Source organism: Bos mutus, chromosome 5 (assembly GCF_027580195.1).
Source record: "Bos mutus isolate GX-2022 chromosome 5, NWIPB_WYAK_1.1, whole genome shotgun sequence".
In the NCBI taxonomy this organism is placed as follows: domain Eukaryota; kingdom Metazoa; phylum Chordata; class Mammalia; order Artiodactyla; family Bovidae; genus Bos; species Bos mutus.
This window is the reverse complement of record NC_091621.1, coordinates 40,378,056-40,399,265: the sequence shown is the minus strand read 5'-3', so window position 1 is coordinate 40,399,265 and position 21,210 is coordinate 40,378,056. Positions and strand designations below refer to the sequence as shown.

The window sequence follows — 21,210 nt, the reverse complement described above, 5'->3', positions numbered from 1 at the left end:
TGACAGCAGCACAGCCAATGTCCTCGCTTGTATATGCCAAAGCCCATGGAAAAGGTCAGTGAACGTATACTTCCCCTGTGCTGAAAGCTGACTCTGCCTCTGTTGGCATCCATCAGAGATGAACACTCACCGTCTCTCTCAGAAACCACTTGTGTTCAGATCACACAGGATTCAGCACAGTGGCCATATACAAGATGTCACAGGGTTATTTTTTTTATTTTAAAAAGCCAAATGTCACAGATCTTGACTCAGTTAACCCCTTGCTCTGTTTCTTCCTCTCTAGATGACTAGCTATGCGTCTGATTTCCCAACTATCTCCAGTTAGTTGCTTCTTCTGTATCTCCCCTCCGTGTTTCTATCAGGCTCTCTGAGTCTGCCCACCTGCCCTTCTTACTCTGGCTGAGGGGCAGATGGCTTGGATGAGACAGCTGGTCTGGTTTTGAAGTGACCTAAGGCAGAAAGAGCCCAAAACCAGACCAACTCTTCTGAGTCACCTGGCTGAATTGAGAGGGTTCCAGACTCCTAGATTAGCAGGTTGATTCTGTACCACCCAAGGCCATGTGCCATTTTGCTTATGTGGGCCTCTCAGTCTGTCTCCTATTTGGCTTTTCCTCTTTCTAGGAGTTTTTTTCTCTTTCTCTGGCTCTCTGTCTACCCTCACCATGGCTTTCATCTCCCTCTCTCTCTATCCCCACCTTTAATAATTTTTCCATTCTCTTTCAGCATGAATAGCAGAAAGGGCACTGTCCCAGGACCAGGAAGTTTCTTTTGGTTTTCATACACTAATGATAAATGGCCTTGATCCACAGGGGTTTTGAGGATACTAAATGGCCACAATTAGAGTCTTACCTCTCTACCTTTCTAGATACTTGACAAGTCAGGTCACTTCCTCTTTCCCGAGGTTCTGTTTCCGTTTTAAAGTCTTGTTAGTGGCACCTTTTCGCATGAAGTTCCTCACAGATTGTTGTGAGGCATATGTGAGAGAATCTAAACCATGGAGAGTCTTGGATGGAAGGGATGGTCCCAGTTATGTTTTCACAATCTAGTCTCACTTTATTTCTAATTTTCACTTTATTCCCCGATTTGACTTTATCTTCCATTTTCTTCCCATCCACCTTTTTTCCTTTTATCTTCCTCATGATGTGTTTCTCTTCCTCCTTTCCCAGTTGTGCTTTTCTCTCACTTCATTTTCCTGTGAATAGTTTTCCTGTTTATCTGTGCATTTTTCTTTCCTGCTCCTTTGAGAAAAGATGGCTGAGGAAGTCTCAAACAGGTTTATGAATATATTACAAAACAAGCAAATAACATGAAAAATCAGTTTTTCTCATTTTCTCTAAGGAATACAAAATAAATAAATTTAAAAGGAGGTAGGGCAAGGAGTTGAGATGAGACAAGAGTTTAACCTGATATACAAAAGAATTTCCTGATCCAGAAGAGTGATTTTTTAAAAACCACCAGTTTCTACCCAGGAATTTTCCATGTAAGTGGAACATTGGATCAAGATTTTAAAAGATCTCTTCCAACATACAGAGTGCAAAGAAGAAAAGAAGGGAGAAAAGAAGTAAAGGAGAAGGTAATGAATGTGTACTAAACAACTACTGTTGGTCAGTCACATTGAATATAGGTTTTTCCTTATCAATTAATATTTACACCAGTCAACAAAATGTTGTTAGTAAGTTTATCTACTTCCAAACCCTAAGCTTTTTCTATACATCTGCCATATATATGTATATTTCACATGTAGATGTTAATTTTCAAAATAGTATCTCCATCACCTCTAAATATTAATACAGTGTATGTCATTGACCTGATAATGCTTTAGTTCTTTCCAAGACTTTCAGATGGTCTGTCTTCTCTCCCTATCTTTGTATTTCTGATTCTTTTTACAATCTGTACAGTTTTTCTAGACAACATAAATGGCATTGTAGTTCACATTAACTGTAGCCCTAAGACTTCTAAAACAAGCCTATCTTCTGCTCAATTTTGACCTCATCAATCAAAAAGTACCTGTGTATAATTTCCAATGATCTCATCTTGTACAAATATCCAGGCCTTTAATAGTCAAGGACTAATCATTCTAAAGGGTTTCCCTGATGGCTCAGGCAGTAAAGAATCCACCTGCAATGTAGGAGACCTGAGTTCTATACCTTGGGTGGGAGGATCCCCTGGAGAAGGGAATGGCAACCCACTCCAGCGTTCTTGCCTGGAGAATTCCATGGACAGAGGAGCCTGGCAGGCTACAGTCCATGGGGTCACTAAGAGTTGGACACAAGTGAGTGACTAAGCACACTCACAGATCATTCTAAAAGTAGATTAACTGGTCACCTTTTCACTTTGTTTTCCCTCTGCTTTTTAGAGTATTGGAAGTGAAATGTTTTTTCAGGGGTGAACTTTTCCCCAAATTATTTAAAACCCCTTCTAGGGGTGGTTATTTTCAGAAGGTTTTTATTTGGTTTTTGCTCTATAGCTTAGATTGTGTCTCTGGGGAGGAGACAATGAACAACTATCAAGTGGAAACAAAGTGGATATGAAATCCATCTAAAAGTAAGAAAGTAGATTGAAAGAAAGATCTAAAATCACAGCTCACTTGTGGGTGCCAGAGAAGTTTCCTTGTGAATACAGCCTGTGCTTTTGTCTTGTCCGTAGCAGTAAAGATCTGTCATGCCAAGTGAGGGCCCTCACAATGTCAGACCGACATGCGACATGAAGTATAATTCTTCATGTTTCAGAAATATGGAGATTTTGCAATAGATCTAACTATAAAAGAATAGAATCTAGAAGAGTCAGAGTAAGGGGGAAAGGTCACATTTACCTTGAAAAATGTCTACTATGTGGTAAAGAAAGGATTGAACATAAGTCTTATTTTTTGCTAAGGCTATGACAATATAAATTGCTCTATAATAGATGAAGGTTAGACTTAGCCAGGTATTTGATAACAATATTTCTTTTAATTCCCATAAAAATCACAAAAGCTATTTAGATATTAATTCCACCGTAGCCTAAAGGGAGTGAACTAAGTATCCTAAAACTAATCCTCCTGTGAGCCTAATGATTAATTTTCACAATGACAGATTCACCTAAAATTCACATTTAACAAATTCATAACAGCTTATGTGTATTGATAGTTGGATGATTTCAACTCTTTAAGAGTTTTCTATTTTTGCATCTGCTTAGGGGTCTGTCTTTATTTCTCTTAATTTTAACGTCCAAGGAAATCATCTCAGAATATGACTGTCTGAAATGCATATGTCTAAGAATTATTAAATTTGATGGACTTTGCTTAATAATACCATGAGTTTAACCCTTCTAAATCTTTTTCAGTCCTTCGAGATGTATATTTTTAGCCACTTCAACATTCTTTTAGCCAAAGCCATTTCTATTTTATTTTCTTAATTCCAGTAGAATGGAAGCATCGTGAGGACAGTCTTTGTTGTTCAGCCGCTCAGTTGTCTCTGACTCTGCGACCACATGGACTGCAGTAAACAGGGCTTCTCTGTCCTTCCCTATCTCCCAGAGTTTGCTCAAACTCATGTGCATTGAGTCAGTGACACCACCCAACCATCTCATCCTCTGTCACCTGCTTCTCCTCCTGCTCTCAGTCTTCCCCAGCATCAGGGTCTTGATCAATTGCTCTTTCCCAAGTGTCTAAAACAGGGCCTGGCTCATAATAAGTTCTTTATGAATATTTGTTGAGTGAATGAATAAATTATGTATTTATTAAGTTGATCTATTTCTTTTTAATATACCTAATACGTTTTAATTACGTATACATATAGCTTTATTAAACAAACTAATTATATACAATATTTACTCAGTTTAACAAGGGTATTTTAAACACAAAGAGTAAGAAGATGTCATAAGTAAGTGAAAGTGTGTTTATCTTTGGTGCATTTTATAAATCATACCAAAATAATATTATTAGACATACTATTACTTTATACCATAAAAATGTATATATATATCAATATATGAAAGTACAAGGAGCCACTTTTAACATTTTGGTGAGCTTCCTTTGATCATTTATCAATGCAAAGGAAAATGCTGTTTAATTAATGTACTCATGGGTATACCAAATATGCTGGTTTATATTTTGCTCTTTGTTTCACTTAAAATTACTAAGTATTTCAGCATCATTATAGAGAGTTCATAAACATAATTTTAATGACCGTATATTTCAACACTTTAATCTTCTATAATATAGATAACCATTTCTCTATTATAGCTTTTTATTTTTTGCTGTTATAAATAATGCCATGATTTGCAATTTTGTGTATAAAGCTTTGGTAATTAATTTCTTGGAGTAAATTTTTAAATGGTTGATTCTATTCACATTAGAAAACTTATTTGGCACTGTGTGCCAGGCACTAGTCAAAAAACTTCACAAATATCGATTCATTTAATCCTCATAATGATCTAATAATGTAGTTACTGGGCTTCCCTGGTGGCTCAGATGAAGAATCTGCCTGCAAAGCAGGAGTCCCTGGGTTTGATCCCTGGGTCAGGAAGATCCCCTGGAGAAGAGAATGGTAACCCACTCTGAAGCTCTTGCCTGGAAAATTCCATGGAAAGAGGAGCCTGGTGGGCTACAGTCCTTGGGGTCACAAAAAGTCGGACACGCCTGAGCAACTAATATAATGTAGTTACTATCATTATTATTCCATCTTAGAGATGAGGAAGCTGAGGCATGTTAATTTAAGTCACCTTAGTTTACACAGTTGATATGTGTTGAAGCCAGAATTTTATTTATTTGTCAGAAATCTTTGCTTTGTTTGGGTAGATAGAGCACAACATTGTTGAGTTCAACACAATGAAGCCAGAATTTTAATCCAGATAATTGAACTCTGGGGTCAGTATTATTTAAAAGATCCTAAATTAAAAGAAATGAACATTTTTAAAGCTTTTGTTACATGTTTTCAAACTGCTTTCCCACCAAGAGTGGAGTACCACTTAACCAGCATGTTATAATTTTATAATTTATATAATTCAGTGGATCATAAATAGTATCTGTTTTAAAACTATTGTTTGTTATTAATGAGTTTGAACACTTGGAATGGTTTTTCCATTTTATGAATAATTAGTTCTTTTCCTTTTATCTCTTAAGATCTTGGTGTTTTGACAAGCTCTTTAAAATAAATTTCATATATTGTTGCCTCTTATATTTTCTTTTTTAGTTCTACCAGCTTTCCATTTGATACAGTCCAATCTATCTTTCTCTTCATGATTTCTTTTTTTTTTTTTTTTTTTCTCTTCATGATTTCTAGTGTGATTTAGGCAAAGCCTGAATTCCTATCAGAACATTCTGCAGTGGAGTGACAACTAAGAGTCTTGGGACTGGGACGAGCTAGAGGCTTCTAATAAACTAATTAACTCTATTAGTTATTGATAAGAATAGGCACAGTGCAGGAAGATCTTCTGTTTTTCCCTTAGAAGTTTATGTCTTGAGTTTCACATGAGATGTCCTTCAGAGGAAAGACTGTGGCTTAATAAAACACATCTGTGTGAGCCAGAAGGCTGATTGATGATTTATCACCTTTGGCACAGAAGTTCCCCTTCATTGAAAATTCTATTTTCTTTCATTCTTCCTGTGGGCTTTTGAAATATATTCAAAATTTTATACAACTACGGTTAAGTTATGGTGTGAAGCTTCCTTAAAACAAACTAAATAAAAAATCAATTTACATTCCTCAGTTCGCTTCCCTTGCCCTAAGGTTCTCTCTTTCTTTCTTGGAAAGCAGAAGGATCAATGAAATAGTGAAGAAATATTCAGCGTTATCATGGTGGTTTCTCTAATTTGTCCCTTTTTCTCTGTATTGCATGCTCTCATTTCCTGAGTAATACATATTTTTGTTTATTTAAAATTAAGGTAGGAGGATACATAGATCAATTGGAATTTAAAACTCCTTGAAATGTTCAAAAGAAAGCTAAAAATGCAAATTTTTCAGACTTAATTATGTATTAAGTATTTCAAATTTGATAAATATGAATTTCAGGTATATTTCAGTTAGTGGGTTACATAGATAGAAAGTGATCAACAAAAATCACATTGTTTAAATATTCATTTACTTGTTCAGAAACCATTAATCAGAAGTTTGCTTTGTGCTGGAGAACCAATACATATTTTTGTCCCACTATTAACGATTCTACAGTTATTTTCCTCTCAATGTTGTAGCCTTCTGACTGATTCTATGTTAGTGAATAACAGCATTTAAGTCAGAATTATACCAGCACCATTGAATTATTGATATGACTTAATCTTAATAAATTCATTAACCCATATTAATTCCTTGATCAGTTTTCTAGTATACTACTTAAAATATTTCCAGTTTTGTCATGTGAATAAAAATACTGAAGTTATTTTGATCCAGACTAACTTATTTATGTTTAACTTATCAATATACTTCTATCAGTCTTCTGTTCAAATCAATTTTACCATGATAGCTTCTGCTTCTATGAGATTTGTTTTGTGGGCCTTATTTTTATCCAGTCCCATTTTCCCAAGTCAAAATTTATAGATCTAAATCTTGCTGCATATAGTTTTACCTATTTTCAGTTTTATTTTGTATTGATTATTTCAATGTTATATTTAGTATTTATTTCTTAGCTAATCCATGATAAAGATTGTTAAATATATCAGTATTGGTCTACTGCCAGAATTGTTATAAAGCTAATTTAATTCTTCTGATCATTTGGAGGGCCTTGTATTAACTGTCCACAACATTTGTGGCTTAAAGAGCAAATAATGGAATCAAAACAGCTTACTTCTGAAAAGAAATTAAGTGATTTTTCATTAAAAGAAAAGAACGGGAAAGGTGATAGTTTATTGGGGAAGGCTTTGCTGAGGAAGCAGTATATAATTTGCATCACAAAAGATAAGAAAGAATTCACCAGAAGCCAATAGGGGTAAAGGACAATAACATAAAAAACGACCAGTATGTGTAAAAGTGTGGAGGCCAGGACTGGAGTGTGTGCATGGTAGGCACCAAACAAAAACTGAATGAACAAATAGATGGATTGTGTATGGTAAATCGTAAATGGAGTGGAGGGTGCATAAAGCTGGTAGGGGAGGTTGAAAAGAGGGAACGAAAGGCTAATTGGATATGGAGAGGAGTGAGTGTGGCTGTATCTTAATGCTATTAACACACAAGCAAACACAGAAGGAAGCATAGGCTCCAGTCCACGGTGCTTTTGGACCATTTTGACCTGAAATGAGACCTGATGCACTGAAATCTGTCCTATTTGCAATGAGTACAGAAAAGATCTTTCATTACTCCTTGGTCAGTCACTTGATGCTTTCAAACTCCTTGTTAAAATACTAAAACATTCCTTTAGTCTAACTTAATATTCTTGTTGCACTTACTTCTATTTTCTATTGTTCTGTCTTATGATCATTAGAGGAGAGCTCTTTACTATAGTTGAATAGGGGTATCTCCCAGAATATTCCTTCTTAACCTCATTAGTCTTTCTTTTCAGTGTTCTGATTCAGCGCCCTCCACAATATATTCTTTGTTTCAAGGATGATCTCATCAGTCTGTTAGCCAGGGGCATTATATACACTGAATTTTTTAAATACAAAGTGTATGTGCTGCTTTAGTTCTTATACTTGTCTCCAAGCCTCCAGTCAATGTCTTCTTTAGTTGCTTCTTTTCTTCTTTCTGGAAACTTTAAAGATAATGAGGAAATAAGGATAGCAAGGCATCATAAAAGGGCCTGTAAATATTTAACCTAAGGAAAAAGGCTAAAATGGCTAATCAATAGCTCCAAATCTTAAAGAGAATTCTTCCTTCATAATATATTGTTTTTATTAGGGATTAATTTCAAAGAAGGAAGCCTATAACTATAATGAAATATGAATTATCACATATGTGTGTGTACATGGGTGGGTGTGTGTGTATATTCCTGACCAAAATGTGACATTAAGTAACTGTATAACCTACAGGAGGTAGTGACATCTCTGCCTTAAGCAGCTTGGGAAAAGTTATTATAAGGACTTAAAAGGCCTGGTCTGAATCTCATTACCTTTATTTGCTAGATGTATGATCTTGGGCAAGTTACTTTAGCTCTCTGAGCCTCAGTTTTCCTCCTCTGTAAAATGGAGATAGTACCTATTTAATAGGTTTTTATAAGAGTTAAACAGAATAATATACATAAGTATGCTTTGTAAACTAGAAACTACTGTAAGTGAGTAAAGAAACTTTACCTGAGTTGACATTCATCTGGAATGATTTGAGAAATTTCACGTAAGGGATTTCATGTAAGAAATTTCATGTAAGCTAATGGGGTACTGTTTCTTCCAGAGAGGACCCCAAGTTCCATTGTCCTGCCTAGGCTAGCTCATCCACAGCCTCCATGAGACTGTCCTTCTTACCTGTTGAAATGGTTTGGTGACAAGCAGACCGTTTCTAGCTATAGCAACAGAATGAGGTAAGACATAATTTCTACAAGATTTTCCCATTTTTTGTATGTACCATAATATGCGTAACCAGTGCTCAACTGAGGGATATTTAAGTTATTTCTACAGGAAAGATGAACAGTGAGGTCAAAAGTGTTTTCTGTACTCTTATCCTATCCCCTCCTAGGTAGAAAATCTGGCCTCCCTGTAGGCTGAGGCAGAAACATAAAGAGAAAGGAAGAAATGCACCTAATCCTAAAAGTCTTCACCAATGCTAACAATACGCCTGCAAATGATAATTCTGCCCTTCCTTTTCACTCCAGTGGTGTGCTGAACCCAGTTGGTACCAGCTCTGAAGAACCAATTGTTAAATTTTGAGGCATTTTAAGAACTGATTGTTAAACATGGCCATTTTAACATATTATAACAAACCATTAAATATATTATAAGACACAGGTAATAGATACTAAAAATTCATTACTTTCTAAGTTTTTCACTACATTTTACTATTATCTATCCTCTCAAGGTCCTGTATTTACATCTGTTGTATCCATATGGTTGGAAAAGCATACAACAGTAATGTGACGGGCATCCCTTCCTAACTCCATGCTTAGTGGTGTCACATTTCTAGCAAAGTAGGTCATATGGGCGGAGAAGGCAATGGCACCCCACTCCAGTACTCTTGCCTGGAAAATCCCATGGACGGAGGAGCCTGGTGGGCTGCAGTCCATGGGGTCGCTAAGAGTCAGGCACGACTGAGTGACTTCACTTTCACTTTTCACTTTCATGCATTGGAAAAGGAAATGGCAACCCACTCCAGTGTTCTTGCCTGGAGAATCCCAGGGACAGGGGAGCCTGGTATGCTGCTATTTCCGGGGTCGCACAGAGTTGGACACGACTGAAGCAACTTAGCAGCAGCAGCAGCAGCAGGTCACATGGGAATATTTACACTATGGAAATTGGCAAATGTTACAAATCAGGTGTCCCTGGAAGAGCCATCTGTTAAACATGTACCAACATACTACCTCTTGAATTCATTTTTCAGATACTTTGGCTAGTAATTATAGGGCATCCAAACTCTGAAGCTGTGGGGGCAGTTGACTGTACCTTTTGGAATCAGACTCTCAGATTTTAATTCAAGTGTCTGCATGATATTGGGCAAATTGCTCCCCTTTTCTGTGTGTTTGTAAAATAAGGATGAAAGAAAGACTATCTATTCCATGTATGGTTTTGAAGCTTTAAAAACTTAATATTACACATCAGAACAAATAGTACATAATGCATAATGTGTTTCATAATTATTTTAATTTAGATAAATTTTTAAATTATGACATGGAAACCTCTTTCAAGTACTGCTTTACTAAGAAATTTTAATAATCAGGTATCACTATTGAATTTTATCAAACATCTATTTATAATTTAGAATATTCTCACCTTTGACATATTATTATGGTAGTTACAGTACTAGAATTCCTAACATAATCAGAACCTTAAATCACTGGAATGGATTTCACTAGATCATGATGTATTTTACTTTGCATTGATGAATTCTATTTGTTAAGATTTTACTTTGCCTGACTCATCATTATTAATAAACTGTCTTAGTTATAATTTTCTTTTGTATACTTCTCAGAGTTTGGATTCAACAGTTTGATGACTTTGTAAAAGTAGTTAGGAACCCATTATTTTTTCTATCATAAACTGTCAAAAATATTTGATTGCTGCAAAATTAGAAAGAACTCAGGAAACTATCATGGTCTGGAGCCATTTGGGGCTTAGCTCTTTGTCAATTTTCTCCGTTTTAGTACTTCTCAAACTTGACTGCAACATTGGAACCACCTGGGAAGTTTTTAAAAACACTGATGCCAGAATCCCTCCCCTTACATTGTTTTAAATATGTCTGGTTTGCAACATAGGCACGGCAACATCATGGCAACATTTTAAAACTCTTCAAGAGACTATAATGTGAAGCCAAAGTTCAGAACTGCTTCATTTCATTAAGTTTAGTTTGGTTTGGTTTAGTTTGGTTTCTATATTTTCTTTAATGAATTTTAGTGATTTATATTAACATTTACCTGGAAAATTATCTTTTCCTCCGACCTTCAAACCCGATGGTCATAGGCAAAATACTGTGGCATAACTATTTTTTTTCCTTTGTGGCTGTGATTATTAAAACTTGTTTATAACTTGTATATTGTGCTTTCTTCCTCTCATCTCATTTTTGTTGTTCTTATGTAAATAATAGTTCGTCTATTTTATTGATGTTTTCAGAGGACCAATTTCTTTGAAATTATTTATTATCTTTGAGTTTATTTATTAACTCTGAGTTTATTTATTAACTACTTTTTTCTGTTTTTGTATTCAATTATTTCTTCTTTGATCTTTCCATATATTCCCTTTTGGTTTTGCTTATGTTAATTTTATCTGCTTCTAACTTCTTGAGCTATTTCACTTCATTTAATTTATCTTTATTTCTTATTCTTAATGCAAGTATTTCAGGCTATTAACTTTTCCTTTAACAAATACCTGTGTATATATTTATTGATATATGCTTCCTTTTATTATCATTATATTTTTAGTCTGTAATTAATCTTTTGATTCCCTGTTTGATCTATCTAAAAGTTGTTTTCAGAGGGCTTTTTGTTTTTCAATGTTTACTAGATGGAGTGTTTTTCATAATCATGCCTAGTTTTATTGTTGTTACAAAATCCCTTCTGGTTTAGTAGCAAAATTCTTCTAAAACATCCACTCTATCTTAATTGAACATGTGTAACAGTAGGCACTTAAAGAAAATAACTCATATAATAAGTTTAATAAACAGAAAAGCAAGTGGCACCAGCTGCCCTTCCATCCCAGGCAGGTTGATCTCTTAGTTTGAGTCTTCTAATTGGGAGGGAAGTACCTGAGACTCAACCCACCAGAATCCCAGGTGTGTGATCAGGAATAAGGCCTTTTTCTCATTGCCTCCCTTACATGCTCCTATTGGAGGCAAGTCCACTCTACAATCATAAGATTATGCAAGAGTCAGCAAACCTTTTCTGTAAAGGACCAGCTAGTAAATATTTTAGCCTCCATGCATTGATTTACTAGTATTGCATGGAACATATTTGTAATAAAAAATTATTCATTGATTATCTGAAAAATCATATTTAACTGGGCATCTAATATTTTTATTTGCTAAATCTGACAGTCATATTTGCAGGCTAAATGGTCTTTGGCAAATATTCAGCTCTGCCTTTGTAGTGGAAAAACAACCACAGACAATACATAAGCAGATTAGTGTGGCTGTGTTCCAATTAAACTTTATTTATAAAAATAAACAATGGACTATATTTGTCTTGAGGGCTATACTTTTCAACTGCATTAGTAGTTTTTCAACGTTTAATGTACATCAGAATTACGTGGAAGGCTTGTTATAACACTGATTGCTAGACTCCATCCCCAGGGTTTATGATTCTGTAGATCTGGAGTGAGGCCCAATATAATTTCTATGAAGTTCCCAGGTGACCCTTCTGCTGCTACTAGTCTGTGGACCACACTTTGAGTACTACCACATTAGAAGAAATACCTACTGCCTTTTTATTCATAAAACCCACTCAGTAGAACAGGCTTAGTTATTATTATTCATTCAAAGACTTCACCAGTCTTATCAGATGGAAAAAAAAAAACAAGTGGTGAAATTTAATTATCCTCATGGCCACATCTTCCTAACATACATGGTATATTCGGGTTAATTTTAAAAAGTCACTCCCTCTCAGAACAGGATTAGAAGAAAGGTACCACTTTGAATCCACACAGCCCCTCACCAGGGTACGCGGCTTGGTTAAGCTGAGCAAAGGCTGGACTTCAGCAGCCACTGTGACCTTCAGGAGCCTTTGGGCAGTGCACAAATGGTGCAACACTCCTGGAAGCCCTGCTGATCAGAAGAATGTTATCCACAATTTATCAAAACAATACCCTCTAAATTTATATATTCAGTAAGAGTTTATTTCTTTTCTTGAAGTTAAAAAAAAAATGAGCAAGCAATATTCCTTTTTTTTCCCCACTTGGATTTGACAGGCTTTTTTTTTCACCTTTATTGAGGTATAATTTAAAAAAATTATATGATATTTGAAGTGTGCAATGTGATGATAAACAGTATTCTTAAGGAAAATCCCATACACTAGCTGACACCTGTACTCTTTTTCTCTCATCAAGGGGAGAAAATAAATAAATTTTAAGAAATCTCCTCTATGTGGAAATTTAAGAAGAATTTTAATGCCTAGTTTTAGTGTGGTCGATATGATCTGAACTTTTTTGGACCTTAAGAATTCATTTAAGATCTTTTTATACTCTAATATACCAATAATATGTTGCAAGTGTTTCATGACCCTTCCAAAGGGTACATTCCCTGTATGGAGGCGATAGAGTTTGAAATATATCTGCCCATACATGTTTGCTTTTTATTAATATTGTCCATATGTTATATGGGTTTTCTATGAGCTCACTTATCCTCCTGATTTAATTACTTGGGGTATAGTATAATATCCATGGAGTCAGGGAGTAAGTTCTCTGCATGATTTTATATCCTTGGCACCCAGCTCAGTATACGGAACACACTAGGCATTCGTTTATTAAATGAATAAACCATTTTTGACTGTAAAGTGGAGTGGAGTGCAGTTGTTCCCAGTTCCGCATTCAAATGAAGAATGAATTTTTATTCTTTTTACTTCCTCCCTATATTGCATTGCATTCCCCAACCTGGAATCAGTTGTAATCACTGCATTTCTTCTTGAAAATATACTCCCCTCACTTAAGTTCCTATGGAAGTTTCCACTCAGCCTTGTTTTGGTCTTCAAAGCTTTTAAAATATAAACATTAAAAAAAAAAACCTACTGAAAATACATGAACTAAAATATAGACTGTAGTTTCCCTCTGGTTGATTCTTTGTATTTATTTATTTAGCTTTTGCTTTTTTGGTATTTTCCAGATGTTCCACAAGGAGCAGACATTGGTTGTATATTTAAAAGAACAAAGAAAATTTATCATAAGAAATAGCAGTCATTTTTTTTCCTCTAGTATTTCTACTCTCTGGTTTGAGTTCTACTCATTGAGGTTACATAGAAAAAGTAAATTTTCTCTTCTAGATGAAAAACCTATGAACATTTAAAAAGGACCTCTCAGAGTGTCCCTAAGTCTTCCCCTTAAAGTTTCCTTTAAAAGTCTGTCACGTGGTTTCTAGATCATTCACCATCTTTTTTGTCTGAACATAATCCCTTTGGTGGATAATCATTTAAAATAGAGGTCCAGAACTGGATATGGTATTTCAAGTACAGCCTGATGCGTAGAAAGGGTAATAGATCTGCCTTGGTTATACTATGGTTCCATTATCGCAGCCTGCAATAAAACTAGTATTTTCAGTGCCCGTGACAGTGCCGACTCACGTGCAGTTTACTGAGATTCCCGTATCTTTCACTCATTTTCCCCTACCTATACCCTACTCTCTTATCTGTGCTTTATCTATCTTCCCTTCTCAAGCAGGCCCCAGGTGGTAGACACAAGGAATGGCAGCACCGTGACTGAGTTTATCCTCGTGGGCTTTGAGCAGAGCACCCCATTCCACTCGGGCATTGCTCTTTGCCCTCTTCCTAGCCCTCTACAGCCTTGCCATGGCCATGAATGGCCTCATCATCTTCATCACCTGGACAGACCCCAGGCTCAACAGCCCCATGTACTTCTTCCTTGGCCACCTGTCCTTCCTGGATGTCTGCTTCATCACCACCACCATCCCACAGATGCTGATCCACCTAGTGATAAAGAATCACACTCTCACCTTTGCCTCCTGCTTAACCCAGATGTATCTGGTTTTTGGTGTGGGTGTGGCTGAGTGCATCCTCTTGGCTTTCATGGCCTATGACCGTTATGTTGCCATCTGCCACCCACTTAGCTATGCCCAGATCATGAGCCGGCAGGTCTGTGTGAGACTGGTGAGTACAGCCTGGTTCTTTGGGCTGATCAATGGCATCCTTCTTGACTACATGACATTTCGTGGTCCCTTCTGCAGAGACAACCACATAGAAAACTTCTTCTGTGAGGCCCCTATAGTGATTGCTCTCTCCTGTGGAGACCCCCAGTTTAGTCTGAGAGTCATCTTTGCCGATGCCATTGTGGTGCTGCTCAGCCCCATGGTGCTCATCGTCATCTCCTATGCCCACATCCTGGCCTCCATCCTGGGCAGGAACTCCTCCTCTGGTCGAGGCAAGACCTTCTCTACTTGTGCCTCTCATCTGACCGTGGTCATCTTTTTCTACACCTCGGCCATGTTCTCTTACATGAACCCCCGCAGCACACACGGTCCTGAAAAAGACAAGCCTTTCTCCCTCCTCTACACCATCATCACCCCCATGTGCAACCCCGTCATCTACAGTTTCCGAAACAAAGAAATGAAGGGGGCCATGGCGAGGGCCCTTGGGAGAAGCAGCCTTTCCCAAGCAGAGTCTGTGTAGTTAGAAACACCTGGACGGGCAGCTACTTCCCCTGACTTCCCCTCCTGCAGCCGGAAGAAGTGGGAGATTCACTAGCTGACAAGCTCCAGGAAGGAGTACTCACGGCTTCCTTTCTGCTAGTACAAGACTTGAAAGATCCTGCTGTTGTTGTTCAGTTGCTAAGTTGTGTCTGACTCTTTGTGACCCCGTGGACTGCTGCACACAAGGCTTCCCTATCCTTCACTATCTCCCAGAGTTTGCTCAAACTCATCTCCATTGAGACAGTGATGCTATCTAACCATCTCATCCTCTGCCACTCCATTCTCCTCTTGCTCTCAATCTTTCCCAGCATCAGGGTCTTTTCCAATGAGTCAGCTCTTCAAACCAAGTATTGGAACTTTAGTTTCAGCATTAGTCCTTCCAATGAATATTCAGGGTTGATTTCCTTTAGGATTAACTGGTTTGATCTCCTTGATGTCCAAGGGACTCTCAAGAGTCGTCTCCAGCACCACAATCTTTATGGAAGATCCTGTTGATGTTTAATAATGCTCATCTATCTAATTTCACTTCCACCAAATTTCTCTTAGTTATACATTTTCATGATTGGAGGAAAGTGTAATAAAGTGGAGGAGTGTATTCCAAAATTTGGGGGAAAGTAGTATGATCCTCTAGAGAAATTCATCAAAGAGGATGACAAGTTCATTCTTTCCAGAGCATTTCTTTCCAGGGCAAAGTCAACTGGTAGGAACATTAAGATTGAGAAAGGAGCAGATTGAGAGCCATGAGGGAAACAAAAGGATGTGGAACATAGGGGAAAAAAAACAATGAGTAGGAGAAATAGTGGAGAAGGCAATGGCACCCCACTCCAGTACTCTTGCCTGGAAAATCCCATGGACAGAGGAGCCTGGAAGGCTGCAGTCCATGGGGTCGCTAAGAGTCGGACACGACTGAACGACTTCACTTTCACTTTTCACTTTTATGCACTGGAGAAGGAAATGGCAACCCACTCCAGTGTTCTTGCCTGGAGAATCCCAGGAATGGGGGAGCCTGGTTGGCTGCCATCTATGGGGTCTCACAGAGTCGGACACGACTGAAGCAACTTAGCAGCAGCAGCAGCAGGAGAAATACGCTGTAAGGTATGTGACACCATCCCTCTATGCCTGCCTCAAAATTCTCCATGAAATTTGTCTCCCTATATAAGAATTGATTAATAGGATTACTTCTCAGAGGCAGCAAGAGGAGGAGCTGTATGTCAAATGCATGTGGATTTTTGATGGAGAAGAGGAAGAACAGAAGCAAGAGCAAAAGTCTCTGGAGAGCACCTACTTCCCCACATTGTAAACTGGGGGTGGGAGCTGTAGATAGAAATCTCCTAGGATCAAGAAATCTTTGAGTGACATCTGCATTGTACAAGAATATATAATAGCACTTTGACCTATTTACACATTTATTTGCTACAACTTGTAAATTTTGACACTAACCTGGATACAGTTTAAGTGTATCCTTTTTTTCATCAAGATTCCTTCCTATCTCTTGCTTTACCTATACTATACTACATTTCCTGAAACTATACTTACAGTTCTATCTTCTGTCTTCCCCACCACTGTTCTATTTCTGAAAATCTAGAGCAGAGGTTCTAAGTAGGGATGATTTTCTCCCCCAGGGGTATTCAGCAATATCTGAAGGTATTTTTTTGGTTGTCACTACTGGAGGAAAGAGTAAGGTACTAGCATCTAGTAGGTAGAGACCAGAGATGCTGCTGAACATTCTATAATACAAAGGAAATCCCCTAAAATAAAGAATTGTATGGCCAAAGATGTCAGTAATGTCAAGGAGAGATGAGGTGTTAAAATGGAAGAATCATAAAAATGATGAGAGTTATTGATATGGGGAGGGAAGAGATAGGAGGAAACCAAGGAGAATTTAGAATACAGAATTCTATCTTATCTGCAAAGTCATTTTCTGCTGGACTGTGGGCAGGATTTCTGCTGACACTGCCATAGCAACAATCCATGTAAATAGTTGTAATAAAAACCTTCCCTAAAACCTCTCTGTTTGTCTCTATTTAAACTTACCCTTACCCCCACCAACTTTTTTTTTCAAGTTATAGGAATTTCCTAGCCAGTCATGCCCTTCTGTCTATCACTAGTCTGGATTCCTACTTAAATTCTACTCTTTCCCTCTGTTACTTCCAACCAAAATTCATCCACCCAATATCCATCCTTCCCTTGTTCCCACAAATCTCACATTTTTGCCTAGCTCAGTCTCACCATTCATCACCTCCGCCTGTTTACAGTGGGACTCTTACAATGCCATTTAGTGAAATGTGTGCAAACCATGTACGCTATTATGGAAATACTACCTATAATTTCAATACTTTTTCTCATCCACTTTACCAATCTCCTCCTTTTACCAATGCTTATATTTCCCCACCCATATGCTCCACCCATCCTGAAGGGTCCGCTCTACCTTTTATGTATGCTAGACATTTTTTTTTTTGCCCTTCTAAAACTAAATGCATACGTTCTCCCCTGATCTGTGTCCTGATAGATAGACTTTTGTTGACTGCCTTCATTACCTTCTAAGCTCTGGTTGGGTTCAACTAATAAGAGTTAGTAAGAGTAGAGGAAAGCAGGAAGAGAGTGGGTGTGTTTATTTTCCTGTCTCCTTCCCTGATGTTCCAGAGCCCCTATCAAGTGGCCTTCTTTTACAGCTCCCTTCCCTGTTCCTGTAAGGTAGTACCTGGTCCCACTCTTGAGAGCCTAGGGTGCTTTTCCATCCCTCTTTGACTCCTGCATCTTTATAATTCCCCTTATTGGTCCTACATAAGTACACCAATTATTTCCTTCCGCTGCACCCACTAGGGATTCCCAGGTGGAACAAGTAGTAAAGAATTTGCCTGCCAGTGCAGGAGATGAAGAGACATGGGTTTGTACCTGGATCAGGAAGATCCCCTAGAATAGGAAATGGCACCCCACTCCAGTATTCTTGCCTGGAAAATTCCATGAATGGAGGAGCCTGACGGGCTACAGTCCATGGGGCTGCAAATTCGGACACGACTGAGCGACGGAGCACCACACCCACTGGCTGAGTAACAGGTATCTAGTACAAAAACAAATGGAAAATTCCTCAAAATAGCCTGCATGTTGGTCCATAAAACAAACCTTAAAACATTTCATAGGTAAGGAATCACACAAGCCAAGTTCTCTAATCATAATGCAGTTAAAAGTTAGCAATCGATTCATGTTGATATATGGCAAAACCAATACAATATTGTAAAGTTAAAAAATAAAATAAAATAGAAAAGAAAAAAAAAAGTTAGCAATCAGTATCAAAAAGATACCTGGAAAGAAACCCATATGTTTGGAAATTGAGAAACATAATTCTAATTAAGAATGAATTATAAGTCTAATCTTACATGGAAAGAGTATGGGGCTTAGAAGTTGTCACTCCCACCTTCATCAGTGAAAAAGAAAAACGAATGAACAAACTGAACATCAACACTTCTTAGGTCCATTGGAGAACTGAAGTCACAGGGCAAACCACCACTCCAAAAACTGGGACACAGGTGAACACAGAGAATCCCAGCTTCCTTAGGAGCAGAAGCTGCAGCTAGAGCCTGGTCAGAACACTTAAAGGAAAATTGACTAGTTATTGAGACTGAGCATGGGTTGGCTTCATAGAAAAATACTCCTGGAGGCTCATCCTTAGGGAAGCCGTCTTAGTTTTATGAGTTTTACTTGCAGCCTCCCCACCAGATTCTCATGATGAAGATCAAAAAGAAAAAAAAAATCCCTTTATGCTTCAGCAGTGGGAAGGGAAAATAACCATTCTGAAATAAGCTCAGAGAGCTCTGTTCTCCTTAACAGACTGTCCTCAAGGAATACTACCTTATGAGAACCTAACCAACCTGGGGAAGGATCCAGAAAAAAAAGAAAATGTGAGAAGGTAAAGGTCACAGCATAAGGACACAGGCTCACTAGGAAACCAAGACCTACTCGCAGGACCACAGGATGCTTCCATTCCCCCACCGCTTACCACCACATCAGTAGGACTTGAGGATTTCAAGAATTATACCCTAAAGGCCTACAGTCTTCAGTCCCTATTTAGGAAGGAGTCTCTAAGAAACAAAAAGATAACAGAGGAGACGAAAATAAGGACACTAGAGGAAATTTTAGCCTCTGGCACCACAGCTACAGCAAACATAAACACTGCCCAACACCTAGCAAGAGCAATATAAACCTCCACTAAAGGCCTATTTATCTCACTTCCTTTTTCCTGACACCTCATGCTTGGTTTTTTAACAAAAGAGCCAATTATGGTAAAAATTAGAAAATTTCACAAGCCCCAAAATCGTGATGAATCTACATACAATTTTGTGGGATGTAGCTAGAGCAGCACTTTCTTATATTAGAAGAAAAAAGAAAAGTTAAAATCTAATAAATTAAACTACTAAGTTAATCACATGTTAATAAATTATGCAAGGCAAGCAGGAGAAAATGTATATAATGGATTTATCAGTAATGCTGTCCAGCCATCTCATCCTCTGATGCCCTCTTCTCTTTCTGCCCTCAATCTTTCCCAGCATCAGGGACTTTTCCAATCAGTCATCTGTTCACATCAGATGACCAAAATACTGGCTCTTCAGCTTCAGCATCAGTGCTTCCAGTGAATATTCTAGGTTGATCTCCCTTAAGATTGACTGATTTGATCTTGCTGGCCAAGGGACTTTCACGAGTCTTCTCTAGCACCACAGTTCAAAGGCATCAATTCTTTGGCGTTCTGCCTTCTTTACAGTCCAGCTCTCACAACCATACATGACCACTGGGAAGACTATAGCCTTGACTATCCAGACCATTGTTGGCAGATTAATGCCTCAGTTTTTCAACACACTGTCTAGGTTTGTCATTGCTTTTCTGCCAAGAAGCAATCGTCTTCTGATTTCATGGCTGCAGTCACCGTTCGCAGTAATTTTGGAGCCCAAGAAAAGGAAATCTGTCACTACTTCCACCTTTTCCCCTTCAATTTGCCATGCAATAATGGGGCCATAAGCCAGGATCTTAGTTTTTCTAATATTTAGTCTTAAGCCAGCTCTTTCACTTTCCTCCTTCACCCTCATCAAGAGGCTCTTTAGTTCCTCTTGTCTTTCTGCCATTCCAGTGGTATCATCTGCATATCTGAGGCTGTTGACATTTCTCCTGCCTGTCTTGATTCCAGCTTGTAACTCATCCAGCCTGGCATTTCTCATGATGTGCTCATGAAGGGGAAATCAGCTACACATATACATAAATCCACTCTTTTGTAGATTCCCTTCCCATCTAGGTCACCACAGAGAACTGAGTAGAGTTCCCTGTGCTATATATAGTAGGTTCTCATTAGTTATCTATTGTATTTTATATATAGGAGGGTATTGATGTCAATTCCAATCTCCCAATTGACACTGCAATTTTTATAAATTATAAGTTTGTGGTACCCTGCACTGAGCAAATCTATCTGCACCTTTTTTCCAATATCATTTGCTTATATCACATTATGGTAATCCTTGCAATATTTCAAACTTTTAGTTAGTATTATATTTCTTATGGTGATCTGTGACCAGTGATCACTGATGTTACCATGATGACTTACTGCAGACTCAGATGATGGTTAGCATTTTTTAGCAATAAAGTTCACTTAATTGAATAGGTACATTGTATTTTAGACATAATGTTATTGCACACTTAATAGACTATCGTACAGTGTAAAAATAACTTTTATATGCACCGGGAAAACCAAAAAGTTTATGTAACATGCTTTCTTGCAATACTTACTTTATTTTGGTGGTCTGGAATGGAACCCACAATAGTATGGAGGTTTGCCTGTATAATAGAAAAGAGGGAAAGACCTCAAAAAAATGAAAATAGAACTATCATATGACTCAGCAATTACACTCAGATATATGTCCAAAGAAAGGAAAACACTAATTCAAAAAGATATATGCTTCCCACTGTTAATAGCAGCATTATTTATGATAACCAAGATATGAAAACAACCTAAGTGTCCATCAAAAGATGAATGGATAAAGAAGATGTGGTGCATTTATATACAGCAGACTACTATTCAGGCATTTAAAAAAAAAGAATGAAATTTTGCTATTTGCAACAACATCGATGGAGGGTATTATGCTAAGTGAAATGAGTTGGACAGAGAAAATACATACTCTATGATATGACTTACACATGGAATCTAAAAAATAAACTAGTGAATATATCAAAAATGAGGGAAAATCCTCAACTTTTAAAATAACTTTGATACCAATACTTGACAAAGACAAAATAAGCTAATATCACTTATGAATAGAATTGTAAAATTTCTAAA

The 21,210-nt window shown here is 37.5% G+C and overlaps 1 long non-coding RNA gene and 1 pseudogene across 1 annotated transcript in view; one reads left to right on the top strand and one right to left on the bottom strand.

Moving 5' to 3' along the window:
- The window catches only part of LOC138987927 (uncharacterized), a 45,009-nt gene that overhangs the window by 3,800 nt on the left and 19,999 nt on the right, over positions 1-21,210 (bottom strand). The window contains exons 6-7 of the long non-coding RNA XR_011464229.1: positions 20,664-20,711; positions 17,790-17,955 (exon numbers count right to left, since the gene is read on the bottom strand). This is a non-coding gene — a long non-coding RNA (uncharacterized lncRNA). The remainder of the gene's footprint in view (positions 1-17,789; positions 17,956-20,663; positions 20,712-21,210) is intronic.
- Positions 8,417-15,190, top strand: LOC102265077 (olfactory receptor 10AD1-like; annotated as a pseudogene).